The following is a 17,245-nucleotide window of genomic DNA, read 5'->3' as shown; positions in this document are numbered from 1 at the left end:
CTAGACATCTTATGTACTTCTAATTTCTCTTTTGAAAGATCGTCATTTTTATACAAATAAGCCCAGGATAGTCTGTCAGATGCTAAGAATAATAGTTCAATCATCTCTATTGTCCAGGTCAACAAGCCTACCAGCCTCCAGAAATATAATGGAGTCTATTTGGACCAATCACCCATCAAACAACACAAGAGATGAACACCTATCTATAAATAAGCATTGAAATCAACAGAACCTGTCCCAAAACCATTCAAAAGACATATGGAATCCTGAGCAATAACACACTCTTACTTATTTTAAACCATGACTTTTGGGGCAGCTCATTATTTCACAATAATTAAAAAAATCAAGGAAGGAATCCTGAGGGCACTTCAGTTAAGGGACTAGGGAGTGAAAAAGAATCAAACAAAGAAAACTAAGAGCGCAGCCAGCAGATTTGGAAAAAAAAATCCAGGAATTCATGATATCCTTCAACTTGAAAAAAAAGTATTTCAAAAGAAACAGTTATCAACTCTGTCAAGTACTGGTAAGTCAAGTAAGATTTGGGAGTTGACCATTCTATTTAATAATGTAGAGATTATTGACCTAATTTCAAAGATGCTTCCTTAACCATGTGGATAAGATGAGAACAAGTTGAATTTTGTGAAGGACCCTGAAAACTACTCTATGAATTTAATTATAAGTTGCAAAATTCTGAAATCCTAGGTAGTCTCATTTTGGCTGAATATGTATGTTTTCTAGTAAAACCGTGTATAATCTTTATGATATTAAACCTTTAAACATTTCTACCCTACATACATATAAAAATAAATTTAAAAATAAAATTCAAGCATTATCCTTGTTATATAAACCATTACCTATGTGACTCACCTTGGACATGTCTTTCATTAAAACCAAAATGACAGTTAAAATGTGGGAGACATTTTTTTTTTTTAAACAGAGTATTTCTAAGGGCATAAAAGCATTCATTAGTTATGTTGACCTATTAGTTCACAAAAAATAGAACTTCTATATATTAATAATAATGTTCTGGGCCAATATAAATAGTATGTACTGAAATTTGACACTAAAAGTAAATCATTGGTGTTTATTTATTAATAGGCTTTATTTCTCTGAAAGTGATTACTAAGTAGTTTCTTTTTTGTTTCATTTTGTTTTATTATTTTTTTAGTGATATTCGCTGAACCTCACATAAGATTAAGAAAGGGAATCCTACACAACAACTGGATCCATTTGTTGTTCTGGAAGCCATGTTTATCTCCTCTGCTTTCTGTGTTACCTCCCACTGGAGTAGAGAACATGATTCCCTGTGTCTCGAATTCAGTATATAACATACGTTTGAAGACAAAATACTGAGGCACTCCTAGTAACCTTTGTGCATCCAGGCCCAACAGTGGTCAGTAAGAAATAATTACAGCCACTTCAAAGTGAGGGAAAGAATCATCCTAATTGTGCCCTGGGGAAGAACTGTTTCAGAGGGATACTTAAGATTGCTTTGAAAAAAAAAGTAACTACTCTGACCCTCTCAACAGGCTTCACTAAGTAGAAATGCATAAGCTCTCAGGGACTTGAGGGAGACAATAAACTGAATACCTAGTATAAGCATTGATTTCTTAATCTCATGAGGTAAACCCCTGCAGAACATGATGCAAACACAAACCATGTGATTTCAACTGAGTGACCCCATTGCATTAAAACTAAATTAGACAAATGTCGATAAGCCTCAAGAAATGAATGTCCTTCTAAAGAATGCAAGAGTTTAATTTATAATTCAGCCTAAAGGTTTCTCTGCTAAAAATAATCAAATAGAATAGATCTAATGTTTTCTGTTTAATTTAAAATAGCACCAAACAAATGCAATAACTGACCAGTGGTGATTACATATTTTGAAAGCATACACTGATATTTATTTTCTCAAAGCTTTAGGAAAACATAAAATTTGTCACCCTGTATTCTGGTGCCTGGAAGGAGAGGCACATTTCACTTACTGCCTAGGGAGAAGCATTTGTGTAATTAGATTTTAAGATCTAAATTTCCATTATTAGTGATAGTTTCCATTCTTACCTAGATCTTTGTTTAAAATACATACTTACTTAAATGTTTTGTTCCAAATTCAAGTACTAACAGGATTGTACCTATTATTTAAGTGCAATAGCAAGAGTCAAACTGATTTAATTCAAGAATGCTCATTTGTGTAAATACCTTGAATCAATAATATTTTAAATGCTTTGTAAATTATATTTTTCTCAGTTTATTAAAAATTAATTACAGATATGTTCATTGTACATCATTGCTGATATAATCTACTGTTGATTTTGAAAAAAATTAAAATATAAGTACTATTGTTGGGAACATGGAAAATGTTATATGACTCCTGTCTTTAAAAAGAAAAATTTCATATGTTGTAATTCTTTTGTTTTACATTTTACAAAGTAATAGTCTTAAAATAGAAATTGCTTCTAGCTAAATCTTATGATAAAAACATAATCATAAGTATTACAAATACAGACTTTAGGAAAATACTGAACCATAATTGTAAAGCAACACGTAAGGTTTTGTTTTTTTTCTTATTATTTTCATTGAATAGAGACAAATGAAAAGTATCACTGGAGAACATTAAAACAAGTTACAAGAGGCTATGTATATATATGAATATTTAAATGAACAATTAAGACATGACTATTGTAATTTATAAATACTTATTTTGTGTTATCACTTAGCATAATTTTTTACTACTTTTCTAAAAGATTAAATAGTACTGCATGTTTTAGTATATATATAAAAAATCCTGTGTTTTATGGAATTATAAAACACAAGAACAGAATATTTGTTTTCTGCATTTTCTATTGACTATGCAAGATCTTTTATTTAAGTTTATGTCTCAGTAAGTGCTAACAGAATAATACTATAGGAAATGGAAAGTGGGGCTTTTTTTTTTCCCCTCAAATTTTTACTTGTTGTTAAGCAGTATTGGTAGACTACCATATGGTATAAAATAAAGATTTCATTTCAGTGTGCTACAATATGTTGTATTAAAACCATAAAGAAAGAAAACTTTGATATAAAGGTCATAAAATTGCTGGAATCTCCCATACTGAAAAAGAAGTCGTTACTGCCTAAGTCATCTCTTCAATATAATAATATACACTTCAATATGTGTGCTAAGTAAAATAGATTTAAAATATTTTCAAAAGATGCCTTCTTTATGCAAAAAATAACAATAATAAACCAAGTAGTGTGGCAAACTAAATATTTAAGTCTCAAAAGAGAAATATTTAAAAGCTTGGATCCATTCACACATTCAGGAGAATTTATTGATTACCTACAATACAGTAACAACCAGGCAGAAAGATGTACAAACTCACAATCAGTTCTCCAGGGACTTATAATCTACTAATGGTGGCTGTAGACATATAATCAAATAACCATAAAAATGCAGTATGTTCTATTTTTAGTAGACATTTGAAAATGATGTTCTGTGGGCCTGGAGAAGAAAACAGTTAACTCTGCATAATAATTCAAGAAAGACTTCCCAGAGGAACCATCATTTCAGCTAAAAGTTTTGTTTCCATTATTCAAACCTCCCAAAGTGCTAAATCTGTATGTCCAAAAGTTTAATAATAATAATAAAAAGAGTAATTTCACAGTTTCTATTCCTATGTCCCCACAAAACAGTTCTACATAGCAACCAGAGTGATCTTTTGGAAACATCATTCAAAACAAGCCATTCCTTTTCCTAAAAAGTTTCTAGTCACATCTCATCTCTTTCTACTCTTCTCTTCAGTTAGTTTCTTCTTTAAATAGTAATCTTGTGAGAAAAGACTTTCCTGATCACCTTGTGAAAAATTGCATCTCTTAACCTACTGTGGTATAACAAAAGAAAGAAATAAATAAATATTTGGTCTCTGTCCCAGTTCTTGGCCCACAGCTCCTAAAACCCTCGGAAGCTCCAGACTGATAGGAGTATCACAGGCATGAGATTTTGGTGGAAACCCTACATAGGCTGGAGGGCTTGTTCCCAGAAAGATAAGTCTTGATTAGAGGGTTGAAACTTTAAGCTTCAACCCAATGTCCTGAGAAGTTGGAGAGAACAGAGATTGAGTTCAATACCAATCACTAGTGATTTAATCAAGCATGCCTACATAATGAGACCTCCATATAAACCCCTAAGTATCAAGGTTCAGAGAGTTTCTGTGTTGGTGAACACATCGAGTGTGCTAGGTGGGTGGTGTGCCCACAGAGAGCTTGGAAGTTCTGGGCAACTTGCTGCCACCCAAACTTTGCCCTCCATTTGGCTGTCCTGAGTTGTATTCTTTATAAGCCAGTGATGTAAGCGAAGTTTTGTTTTTTTTTTTCTGAGTTCTGTAAATTATGCTAACAAATTATTAAACCCCTGATGTATAATCAGTTGGTCAAAAATACAGGTGACCTATGGCTTATGACTGGCATCTCATGTAGGGGCAGTCTTGTGGGACCAAGCCCTCAGTCTGTGAGATCTGCACTAACTCAGGATAGCTAGCATCAGAATTTATTAAACTGTTGGACAGCTAGTTAGAGTCAGAGAATCAAAGACCTAAGTATTATACATTCTTTTTATATCTGTTCTCTCTATAGCACTATACCTAAAATTATAGTAAAATACTTTGTCTCCCACAGGAACAGAATGACAAGAACCATTTCTGTTTTGTTCACTTCGCAAATATTGGCCATGCAATAAAATTTATAAATTAATATAAAAGTAAATCTGGGACTGGATTACCATACTGATATTTCTTTTATCACTGGTCAGATGGATTATAATTAATATATCAAAAAACAAGCATATGTTTATAAGACTGCATGAATCTTGTGAAGACATATTATCAAATGAAGGAAGATAAATGAAATTTTTTGTAAACCAATTAACAGAGAACCAAAAATGACACAGAAATCAAACTAGAAGAGTAAAAGATCTTCGAATTACATTATATGTTCCCAAAAACCTGTTATTTTCATTATTAGTCTTACAAAGTTCATTCCTTGCCTGGAAATAAAAACGATGTGGCTTTCGCCCTTGTTTGCTTATAAGCTGTAAGATCCAAGTATCCCAGCAGGTTTTAGTTGCAAATACTAAAAAAGTAAATTCCCCCCATATGGTTTTTGAATTATCCATATGAGGGTAATCAAACAAACCAGCTAGGGAAATCAAAGGGATCAGCTGGAGACTTCCCTTTGCTACAACTAAAGAGACCAGTTCAAACAGTATGCTTCTGTAAAATGTCATTTTGCAAAACTGGTTTTGTCCTTCTGAAAATTATCCTCATCCTTTATGAAATGGTGTACATTTAAAAGTATTAAGACAATTTGCTCTATGTATAAGGTGTATTTAAATGTGTTAACTGAAGCATTTGCAAAATATCTCTCCAGTACCATTTTTGTTCTTTACCAGATTGCCTCTGCAGTAGACCAAAGCCTAACAGTAGCAAACTTTGATTTAAATTCTTAATTTCCTTAGTGAATTCTTTTGTGCTGTTCTGACCAACTACAGACTTTTAACAGAAAATATCCAACTTAAGTAACCAAATCCAAGACTATAGTATTTTCATGTATATATCGTGCACCTTTTTCCAGGCAGATAATTTATAAAATCTTTAGTTAAAAATAGTATATTGTAGGAGAAGAAAAATCATTTTCCTTCTACTCTTCTAGGTTTCATGGCTGAGAATCCCCTGTAATAAAAGATAGACTAACAAGAGAAAAACAATCAGGATTCGTTATATGTATTACTCACACATTCATGGGACATATCTAGGAAAACTGAGTAAAACTCTCTGAATAATGTGGAAGATACTATTTTGAAAAATTATCTGGGGTGCAAAAGATATATTAGACAAACTGTGCTTCTGAATTGCTCAAATGAACCACTTTAGGTCTAAATACACTGTGCATAAGCAGAATTGTTAGAAACTGTATGATCACTGCTTCATATATTGTGATACAATATTGACACATAGCACTAAAGACAAAATAAGCTAGTTAAGATCTCATATCCTGTAAGAAACTCAGTCTAGTAAGAAACTGAAGTTTGACAATGGAAAACACAGTCAAATAAGTGGCTCAATAGGGCCTCAACAATGTTCCCTGGTATTGATAATTCCAGGACCTGTCATAATTTGACAAAAGCCAATGAAATCTAGTAAGAAACATATTTTTGTGGAAGGTTGCCATTTAGTTTCAGCTCTGTATATGGTCATATTGAGTTTTTAGAGCAGATATATCTACTTGAAAATCTTGCGAGTTGTGTGCTTAAAAGAAACTCATTGAATTAAATGACTCAATTTAAATTTCCATGTGGATGTACTAGAAAAATTTACTGCGAAATGAGAAAAATATAAACTAAGAGTTAAGTTAAAAAAATTGTCAACATATAATCAATGTATTTTCTACTGGCTATGCTATAATAACTATGTTCCATGTTTTCCTTTTGCCTTGTTGTGGTTCTTATTATTTTATACAATGTGTGTGTGTGTGTGTGTGTGTGTGTGTGTGTGTGTGTGTTTTAAGTGAAGCACTGTCTGTTTATGCCAACTTGATAATATGTGTAATAATATACTATTTCACTCTTTTTTCCCTAATGAGTTTCCAGCTGAACTTCATTCAAAACTTTATGATAGCTGCAGTATATCCTGTACTTTCCTGCTCTACACAGTATTATATTTAATAGTACTAACATGTCTTGCAGTTTTGTGGCATAAAAAAATACTTACACAGTATGTAAGCTATTTCCCTTTCATAATGTTGTTGTTTTTAGTATAACTTTAAAAATAAACATTTAAATTTTGCCATTAAAGACTATCAGGGAGGTTATCTTAATCAAACATAAAATTTTCAGGTTTCAATTGAAATAAGAAATTTTATTTGACAGCTCTATAGAATATCATATCAATTTAGTAAAGTGTTAATAACAATTGTTTCATAACTGTTCTTCTGATTACTTATGACCACATAGAAAACATCTAAAATTTTCTATCATAAAACCACCATTTTAGTATGCTTATAAACTCTGTGCATCTGGAATTTATATAGGAACCAAAGAAATACCTGTTTTCTCTCCATTATATTGGGAGCCTCAGCTGGGAGTGCATGAAATCTGAAGCGATCTGGAGTCTGCTTCATTCACATGTTTAGTGGCCAGGCTAGAATAACACAAAGATGCAGCTCAACAAGAATCTCAACAAGAGTATCTGTACAAGACTTTGCCATATGGCTTGGACTGCTCATGGGATTTCACCATGTAGATAGTAAAATATTTTACATGACAGCTGAGGGACTACAGCATGAATGTTACCACCATTAAATGGGAGTTGCATAGTCTCTTATGACATAGCCTCCCAAGTCACATGGTAAACTTCTGTCATATCCTGTTGCTTGACACTTACATGTGTTGGGTTGGTGGCTCCAGGAATGAAGGAGGAACAATAAAAATGGCCGCTGGGTTGTCATCTTCCAGGCCACCCTCTTCCTTTACCCATGATTTTCCCAACAAAAGGACATATGCTGAGGACACATCACCGTAAGTAAACCGATACCTATACAGGAAACAGGATCATCAGGACTCCCCCTATCCTCCAATCACCGAATACCTTACCTTATATGGCTTGAACCTATGCCCTGTCTAAACCCAAATAAAAGACCCATTTGACCCCTCCCGGGTGCGACTTCCCCGACTCTCCTCTCTGGAGTTGCAGAACCTCACGCAAGGGTGCCTTTAATAAACCTTGCCTTGCGCCTATCTCGCCTGGTGTCATGTGTATCTTACCTCTAAAACCTTACATTTGGTGCTGAAACCAGGGAGGAAATAGAGCCCCCACCCTGGTGAGGAGGCTCTTTCCTCTACCTACTCAGGCCTGGACCTGCCTCTCTGAACGCCACTTCCAAAGCCGTGGTAGTTTTTCCTGATTCTGCATCTCACCAGAAAGCCCTGTCCTAATCATGGCCATGTCAGGGCGGACCCTGCTGGTCACCAGGTGACCTCTGTGACTCCGGTAAATGGGAGACGTCCTAGTTTTGTGGCAGTAGACATTGTCCCTCCACAACCCAGTGTTGGATGAGGGGACGCCTTCCTCCAACCCTCGGATTGGCTGGCAAGGAAACGTGGGGACCTCCCAATCCAAATTCGACCCCAAAACACCCCTAGGGTGTCTATTGGCTGAACTTAAGACCCTGGAACTGGACCAGGACCTGCGAAAGCGACATCTCATACATTACTGTACTGTCGCTTGGCCACAATACCGATTAGACAATCAATCCCAATGGCCTCTGGAAGGCACTTTTGATTACCAAATTCTCACAGACCTAGATAACCTCGTCAGACACCAAGGCAGATGGGCCAAGGTCCCTTATGTTCAGGCTTTCTGAACCGGAGCCCTTGTCTACCCCTCTTCCTCCCCACTCCTATCCTAACTCCTGAAAAAGTTACCAGCAGTAAACGTGAAACTTCAATCAGAGTTTACTGAAGGTCAAATAAGCTCATGTTATTTGCTAAAATCTGTTAGCAAAGAGATGACTAAACTGATGGATAACTATCTGTCTCGAAGTTTTAAGGGTAATTGCTAAGATGGCTTTCAAAGTCTATGATAACCTGAAATTTTAAAGTTTTGCTTGGATAACAAATAAAATTAAATTTGTTGGACATCTAGGTCTTTTCCAAATAGGATAAGAGAGTCATGGAGTCAGGGAGAGTCATGGGTAAAGGAAGAGGGCGGCCTGGAAGATGATGGCCCAGCAGCCATTTTTATTGTTCTTCCTGGATTCCCGGAGCCACGAACCCAATACGCTCATGCATACACAAAGGCAGGAGACAGACACTGCCTTTCAATGATTGAAGTGTCAAAATATTTGAAACCAATTTAAAAAGTGTACAATTTCTGGGGCTCCTGGGTGGCTCAGTGAGTTATAGCCTCTCCCTTTGGCTCAGGTCAGGATCGCAGGGCCCTGGGATCTAACCTTGCATTTGGGTGGGCTCTCTGCTCAGCAGGGACCCTGCTTCCCCTCCTCTCTCTCTGCCTGCCTCTCTGCCTACTTGTGATCTCTGTCAGTCAAATAAATGAATAAAATCTTTTTTTTTTTTAATGTACAATTTCTAGGGGCACCTGGGTGGCTCAGATCACAATCCCAGGGTCCTGGGATCAAGCTCCGCATCGGGCTCCCTGCTCAGCAGGAAGCCTCCGTCTCCATCTCCCACTCCTCCTGCTTGTGTTCCCTCTCTCCCTGTGTCTCTCTCTATCAAATAAATAAAAGCTTTTATTTTTTTAAATAAAAATAAAAATGCACAATTTCTAAATAGAATTGTTTTAGATATTAATATCCCATGCTTTGGAAAATTATTAAAATTGGTAGAATATTTTAAATTGATATGGAATCTCAAATTATAAAATGCAAACTCCCATATTGACACATGTGAAAGCTAAGGACAAGTGAAGAAAAATTACTCATATTTGGGGTAACTATCTGTGGCTGGAGAAAGAACCATCCAAAAACATTAAAGGATAAATAAATGGCACACAGAGCCAGAAACTCTGCCTGTTCTCACCCACCAAGTTGTAACACCTCATAATTCAAGGAGGATTAGGCAGGGAACATAGAAGAGTCTTGTTTCAGCAATGGGGAACAATTAACCTCATATTAAACACTGTCATTGTCTTGCCTGACATATCTTTAAAAGCAAGACCTGAAATGGCCAAACTGTTTCCAAGAAGCTTAATTGCATCTCAGAACAAAGCTTCAGAATATAGGAATGCAAAATATCCAGCACAAACAAGGCAAATGTATAATCACTAGGACCCAATGAAAAAATCACCAGACACTTGAAGATATAGGAAAATATTACCCATAATGAGGAGGAAAGTTGACCAGTTAAAACTGAGCCATAACTGACACAGGTATTAGAATTCTCAGGCATGGGTATTAAAACAGATGTTAGACTGCATTTCATGTGTTCAAAACTTAAGTAGAGCCATGTTAAGATGTCAAAAGAGATGCAAATTGAAATTCTTGCCATGAAAACTATAATAGCTGAAGTAAAAAATACACTGCATGGGACTAAAGACAAATTAAATATTGTAGGAGGAAAAAGAAGAGTAAGTTTGAAACAAAAGCAAGGGGCAGTATCTATTATTGATTATTAATTAAGTTTGTCTCTCTTGTGAAATTACAGATGTTTACGGGACCACAAGAAGAAATGGAGAAATTAGTCTCATTCCTGAAACATCAAATGGATGTCAGCTACAATACATAAGGAAAATCTCCATTACAAACACACACACACACACACACACACACACACACACTATGCATACATATTGTGTTAAGCCACATTGTAGTTTGAGTTCCAAAGGTTACCAGCTCCTTATCATTGCAACATTATTCATAATATTCTTAGAAATTGTTGACACTCTCCTAGAAACTTCATCTGAAGTTATGCAATTTACTCTGCAAATTTCACAGAGAAAAATTTGTTCATGCAATACATTTTACTTTTTCTTTTAAATATTTTATTTATTTATTTGACAGAGATGCAGTGAGAGAGAGAACACAAGCAGGGGGAGAGGGAGCAGCAGGCTCCCTGCAGAGCAGGGAGTCTGATGTGAGACTCCATACTAGGACCCTGGGATCATGACCCAAGCCAGAGACAGACACTTAATGAGTGAGCCACTCAGGTGCCCCAATACATTTTACTTTAAACATATGATTTTGGATAATGTTTCTGCTATAACTTAACAGCTATCAAAACCTATTTTAGTTATAATGCATATTAATAAAAGAAAAGTTTCACTTTGTATAATTCTGTGTAGTTTCAAAATTGTTACTAACTAGAAATAAAGGCAGATGTATGACACTATGCTTAAGGTGTACAAAAATAGAGCACAATCCCTCCTTCTGAAATGAAAGTGTCCTAGTCTGATGTCATGCTGGGCTAAACGACATCAAATTGTCATCTTGCCTAGTCTTTTTTAATCACCTGAAATGCATTGTTTTGATTTGAGAAAGAATGGATAGTGCTTATACATGTAAAAATAAACAACAAAGGATTTCATACTAATAGCCATGTATATAAAACCAAAATCTTGAAAATTGAAAAGTTAGGAACCAGTAATAATGTTCACTAAAATTTAGTTTATTTGTTCAAATGTTTAAAGAGTGAAGTTATGTATTAGGCATGGTGATGTTTTCTAGGAAGCAATAAAGGGGAAAATCATCTTTGTACCTAAATAGTTCTTAAACAATTGAAACTAATTACAATACAATGCATATATGCACAGCATCCTATAATGGGAGGAAGAATTCAAGAATAGAGTTCAGACACAAAATAATAGATTAACTTCAGCTTAATGAAGGAGTAGTCCATGAAGGTTTATAAAACATTAAAGCATAAACAACTTAGCTAAGAGGTCTGAAATGTGATCGTATTGTGTTGAGGAATAGAAAATTGGTTAGTAAAGTTAAAGCTATGTATAAAAAAGCAGTGGGAGTTAAGTGTAGCTCATAGTGGACAGTTGTGGTCACCTCTAGTCTAAAGAAAAATGTAGACCTTTCCTTTGTAACCCATAATTCTGCTCTCCATGTATATCATTTAATTTTGTTGCCACATCTATATTTTGAGCAAATTCTATCTATATTGTGATCCACTAAAATCCATAGGTCATGCTGGGCTAAACGTGATTTATTTCCCCAATGCCTTAGACTCCCAGTGAAGGAGTGAATCTGCAAAATACTTCATATTTCCCAGTTTAGTGAAATTCTATGAACATACATATCATATATCTTAATATTAAGGAACAAATTAAACAACAAAATAAGTGTAAGATTTTCTATTTCTCATCTTCCTTAAGTATCTGGAGATTCTAAACAAGCAGAAATATATCTATTAAGTCTATCTATAAAATCAGTTTTCATCCTGATTTCATCTTTTTTTTAAAAGAATTTCTTTATTTATTTGTCAGAGAGAGAGAAAGAGATCACACACAAACAGGGGGAGAAGCAGGCAGAAGAGAAGCAGTCTCCCTGCTGAGCAAGGAGCCCAATGCAGGACTCAATTCCAGGATCCTGGGATCATGACCTGAACCAAGGGCAGCCGCTTAACTGTCTGAGCCACCCAGGCATCCCCTGATTTCATCTTTGAATGCATGTTCATCTGTCATCAGTACGTCGGGTTTTCAACAGGACCTAATTTTAGATAAAGATCATATTATATGAGCTATAAATAATTGTATTATAACAAAAGTTGACATAGGAACAGTTGTCTGGCAGAGAGATAGTATCAATTTTAACCTGAAATAGTATATTTACATATTGGGAAGAAATACATTATGCACAAAGATTAGTTAACCTTGCAGACATGGATGTACAGGTACTGAAAAAAGTTCTTACCACCCACACAAATACAAATACTATCTATAATAAGTGAGCATAAATCAGTAGAATTTGATTATCTCAATCCCTCCTTCTGAAATGAAAGTGTCCTAGTCTGATGTCATAAAAGTCATAAAATACTCACTCATCTAACACCTCCTGATTCAATGCTCGTAAATAATATTCTAATTTTAAAATAATTCTCATTCAGGTCTGTATAAAGATAAATAGGTGTGTGTGTGTGTGCGCGCGTGTGTGTGTGTGTGAGGAAAGAGAGAGAGAAAGAGATAGGATTGGTCACGTATGTGACTATTAGTGTTCTGGTCCACTGTACAGTGTTATTTACCTTGCTATAATAGTACACTGGGATTCTGATGGTATTTAGTAAAAGATATGGTTAATATGCCTTTTCCTCGAGAAAGAGCTCATTCTTCTGTCTGCGCATAAAATAAGTTCTCAGGCATACATACAAAGCACCCTCCAATCTTGGTAGGTACATCATAATAATATTAAACTCTAATTCTCTTGGGAAATAACCACCTACCTTTCTTTGGCAACAAAACTTCTAGTCATATGCCCGTTGAAATTTAAAATTCTTTAGCACTTAAAATGTTACCTAATTTAGTGTTTCCCTACCACTTTGCCCACCAGTTTGGAAGTTTACCTTCCCTTTCATAATCCTCTTACTGATCACTTTTAGCTGCCCATCATTAGTTCATGGTTATCTCATCCAATATAATTAAATGTAACACAGTCCTTTTATTTAGTAGGGTTTTTTTTTTTGGTAAATTCTTAATAAAAGGGTTTTTATATTCCATTTTTTATTCTCATAGAATTATTTGCTTGTAAAGAAAAGGATAAGTTTTTCTTGGTTATTTGACTGGGCTATATCCTTGCTACCTTCTCTAGTTTTTAACTAATGGAATATAATGGCATTCTTAACAATTGGAGGGACAGATCATAGGAGAAAGTAATCAGGTTTTATGTAAGAATTTAGATTTGCAATTATAAAAATTTAGCAGTGCCAGTAAAGGCAATACACTGCCATCAACATTCCTTATTATTTTGTCCTCCTCTAAATTTTGCATAGATGTTCACAGATATGTGTACAAAGCAATTCATGTTAATCTTGTTTGCAATAGCAAAAAGAAAGAAGGAAAGCAGTCAAATCATGATGCTATGACCATGGAATAAAATATTACTATCTATTAAAACAAGTCAAATGTACCTAAAAGAGAAAGATATGAGCATAAGAGAGGTGTATAAAAATCACATTGTTAAATAATGTATTTAAAATAAAAAACAGAAGGATCTTGGTCTATCCATATATGTTTTACTAGAAACAATTATAAAACAAAGAATTATGATCATGCCTGTTTATTTATTGTATTCATCTACACAATGATACCATTGTTAATAACAACCCCATATCTTCATTATAAAATTTAATTCAAAATGTCCTACACTGTCCATTGAGGCTTCTCTTGTGCTTATAAAATTTATGATTTCTTCAATCTTAATCAAATTCTAATTAAATGAAGAATGTTTTGTTAGACCAGTATCATGAAGAAAAGAACAATAATATGAATGTCTTTAGAGAGTTTGCCACAATAGATACCACATCCTGTTGCTATTTACATAGACCGAGCCTTTTCTGTCAGAGAAATCACTTCATACATTATCTAGAAAAATGAGAGGATGGAGTCACTATGCTTCTGAAATACCTCTTTTTTAAAATATTTTATTTATTTATTTATTTATTTGACAGAGATATAGCAAGAGAGGGAACACAAGCAGGGGGAATGAGAGAGGGAGAAGCAGGATTCCTGCTGAGCTGGAAGCCCTGGTGTTGATCTAGATTCCAGGACCCCAGGATCACGACCGGAGCCAAAGGCAGAAGTTTAATGACTGAGGCACCCAGGCACCACTCTGAAATATCTCTTGTTATTAAATGATATTTATTTTGAGGTTGGATTAATAAAATAAAGCTTAAAATTGCAGACGGTCTTAGAAGATTCAAGCTCTATTGTCACTGAAGTGTACTAAAATAAACATCAACTTCCAAAAAGTTGAGGTTTTTTTCACTAATAACTAAAATCAGCATAAAATAATGTTCTCATTGTTAGAATTCAAGGTCAAATAGCAACTGTCCTGAAATTTTATGTCTTCTATATAGTGTTGAAGGCATTAACCTCCTAACATAAACTCTTTCTTTCCTTTAATTACTTCTTTTCAACATTCCATAAAGTTTCATGGAAGATACACTGATATCAATTATTAAAGTTCATATAATTGCATTCAATATTTCATTATAATTATAATAAGCTCAACATTTTTTAAATTTGAAAGCTATAAATGGAAAGTTTAATTACTAAGATATTTAAAATTGGACACCTTGCTTCATCATCTCCCACCATAATTATTAAATTTACCCAAATATTTATGCTATAATGCATCTATTTGCCTTAGCCCATAAAATTTAATTTTAAAAATTTTAAATAATATTAGATATTTTAAATGATTGTGTAAGTATTCTTGAATCTGAAAAGAAACTAAAATTAAATATTAAAAATAGTATTATGGTAATTTTAACGGATGAAATTGTTTTCTGGGCAATACCATAGGTGCTCAAACAAGGCTATACCTAAGATTATTTTCATAAAAAACTATTTCCAAAAGTAAAACCAACCTTTTAAAAAATATTTTATTTATTTACTTGATAGAAAGAGAGAGACTACAAGCAGGGAGAGATGCAGAAGACAAGGTAGAAACAGACACTTTACAAAACAGGGAGCCCAATGTGGGGCTCTCCCTTTGCCCCTCCCCTGCTTATGCTCTCTCTCTCATGAATAAATAAAATCTTAAAAAAAAAAAAGCTGAAAGAGGTAGTTTATTTTGCTTTTTTATAGATTTACTTTTTTAAATATTTATTTATTTTAGAAAGAGAAAGAGCCCACAGAGGCACACACAAGTGGGGGGAGAAACAGAGGGAGAAGGAGAGAAAATCTCAAACAAACTCTTTGCTGAGCACAGAGCCCAAAGTAAGGTTCCTTCCTGAGATCATGATTTGAGTCAAAATCAAGAGCTGAACACTCAACTGACTGAGCCACCCAGGCAACCCTATTTCTGCTTTTTAAAAAGTTCTTAAAAACAGACTTAATGAGCTATAAGAGACATATGATAAGTTTTACATATTTAAATTGTATAATTTGATAATTTTGACATATCACCAAAATCAAGATGATAAACATATTCATTACTCCCAACAGATTAGTCCTGTCCCAATGTAATCCTTCTACACTGGTTCTGATTTCCCCACAGTTCTAAGGAAAATTCTACTCCACTTCCTGTCATTATAAATGTGTTTGCATTTCCTAGAATTTCATATAAATGGAATCATTTAGTATGCAGTCTTTCACTATCTGGCTTCTTTCACTCAGCATGGTGATTTTGGGATTCACCCATTTTGTGTATCAGTAGTTCATTCTTGCTATTTCTGGGTAGTGTTTCATTGTATCAGTATACTAAAATGTATCCATCACTTGTTAGGAACTTTGGTGTTATTTCTGATTTTGGAGTTTTAAATATAAAGTTGCCATGAACATTCATGTTCAAGTCTTTGTATAGAGGTATGGTTTCATGTTTTCAGTAAATACCAAGGAAAGAAAAGGCAGAAACATATGGTTGGTTTACAGCTAATTTTTAAAGAAAATGCCAAAATATTTTCCAAAATAGTTATACCATTTCACATTTTTTACAAAAGTAAAAGTTCCAATAAATGTGCAAAAGAGCTAAATTCACAAGTAGTCAGAGAATGACTATTTGATAATGACATACCACTTATAGGATAATGACATATCACTTAATTCTCATCAGAAAGGCAAAAGTTAAAATAAGCTATAACATCTATTACTGTCAGAGAATGAAGGAGAAGGGAATACTCTCACTTAAGGCTGTGGGTAATGCAATGTGTTATAGTTACTTTGATGTAATCTGGCAATATGAAATTAAGAATATTAAGATTTAATACATTTAATTAAGAAATTAAAAACATTTACCCAGAAAAAACAATTTAGTGTGCAAGGACACATATACAATGATATTTACAATATCAGTGTTTATAGCACAGAACAAGGATATATAATCATGGGAAAATAAATCAGAGTATATCCATGCCATAGAAAACCATGTAGCCATGTAGAGAATCACCGATAGATATACCAGTTTACTCTGATCAATTTCCATTTTGTAAAAGAAAGTTGAGATGTACAAATATAGGTAATGGGATATCATGTTTGTAAAGTAAAAAGAAAAAAATAAGCCATATAATTCAGAATAATAAGTGAACATAGAATAATAGCGTAAATATCAATTATAGTATAAATGTTTATATATCTACATGAGCTTAAAAATATTACATAATTCTAAACACTGGATTGGTAATATTGGGAAATATAATGACCTAAAAAAGAAAGATACTGAACTTATATATATGTATCATTATAAATTTATATAAAATTTTGTGTTCACTAGATGTCCATCAACAGATGACTGGATAAAGAAGATGTGGTATATATATAGAATGGAATACTATGCAGCCATCAAAATAAATGAAATCTTGCCATTGCGACAACGTGGATGGAACTAGAGGGTATTATGCTTAGCGAAATAAGTCAATAGGAGAAAGACAACTATCATATGATCTCCCTGATATGAGGAAGTGGAGAGGCAATGTGGGGGGTTTGGAGGGTAGGAAAAGAATAAATGAAACAAGATGGGATAGGGAGGGAGACAAACCATAAGAGACTCTTAATATCACAAAACAAACTGAGGGTTGCTGGGGGGAGGGGGTTGGGAG

Source organism: Lontra canadensis, unplaced genomic scaffold, assembly GCF_010015895.1.
Source record: "Lontra canadensis isolate GAN:19392208 unplaced genomic scaffold, GSC_riverotter_1.0 scaffold1, whole genome shotgun sequence".
Classification (NCBI taxonomy): Eukaryota; Metazoa; Chordata; class Mammalia; order Carnivora; family Mustelidae; genus Lontra; species Lontra canadensis.
Note: the sequence above shows the minus strand (reverse complement) of the source record.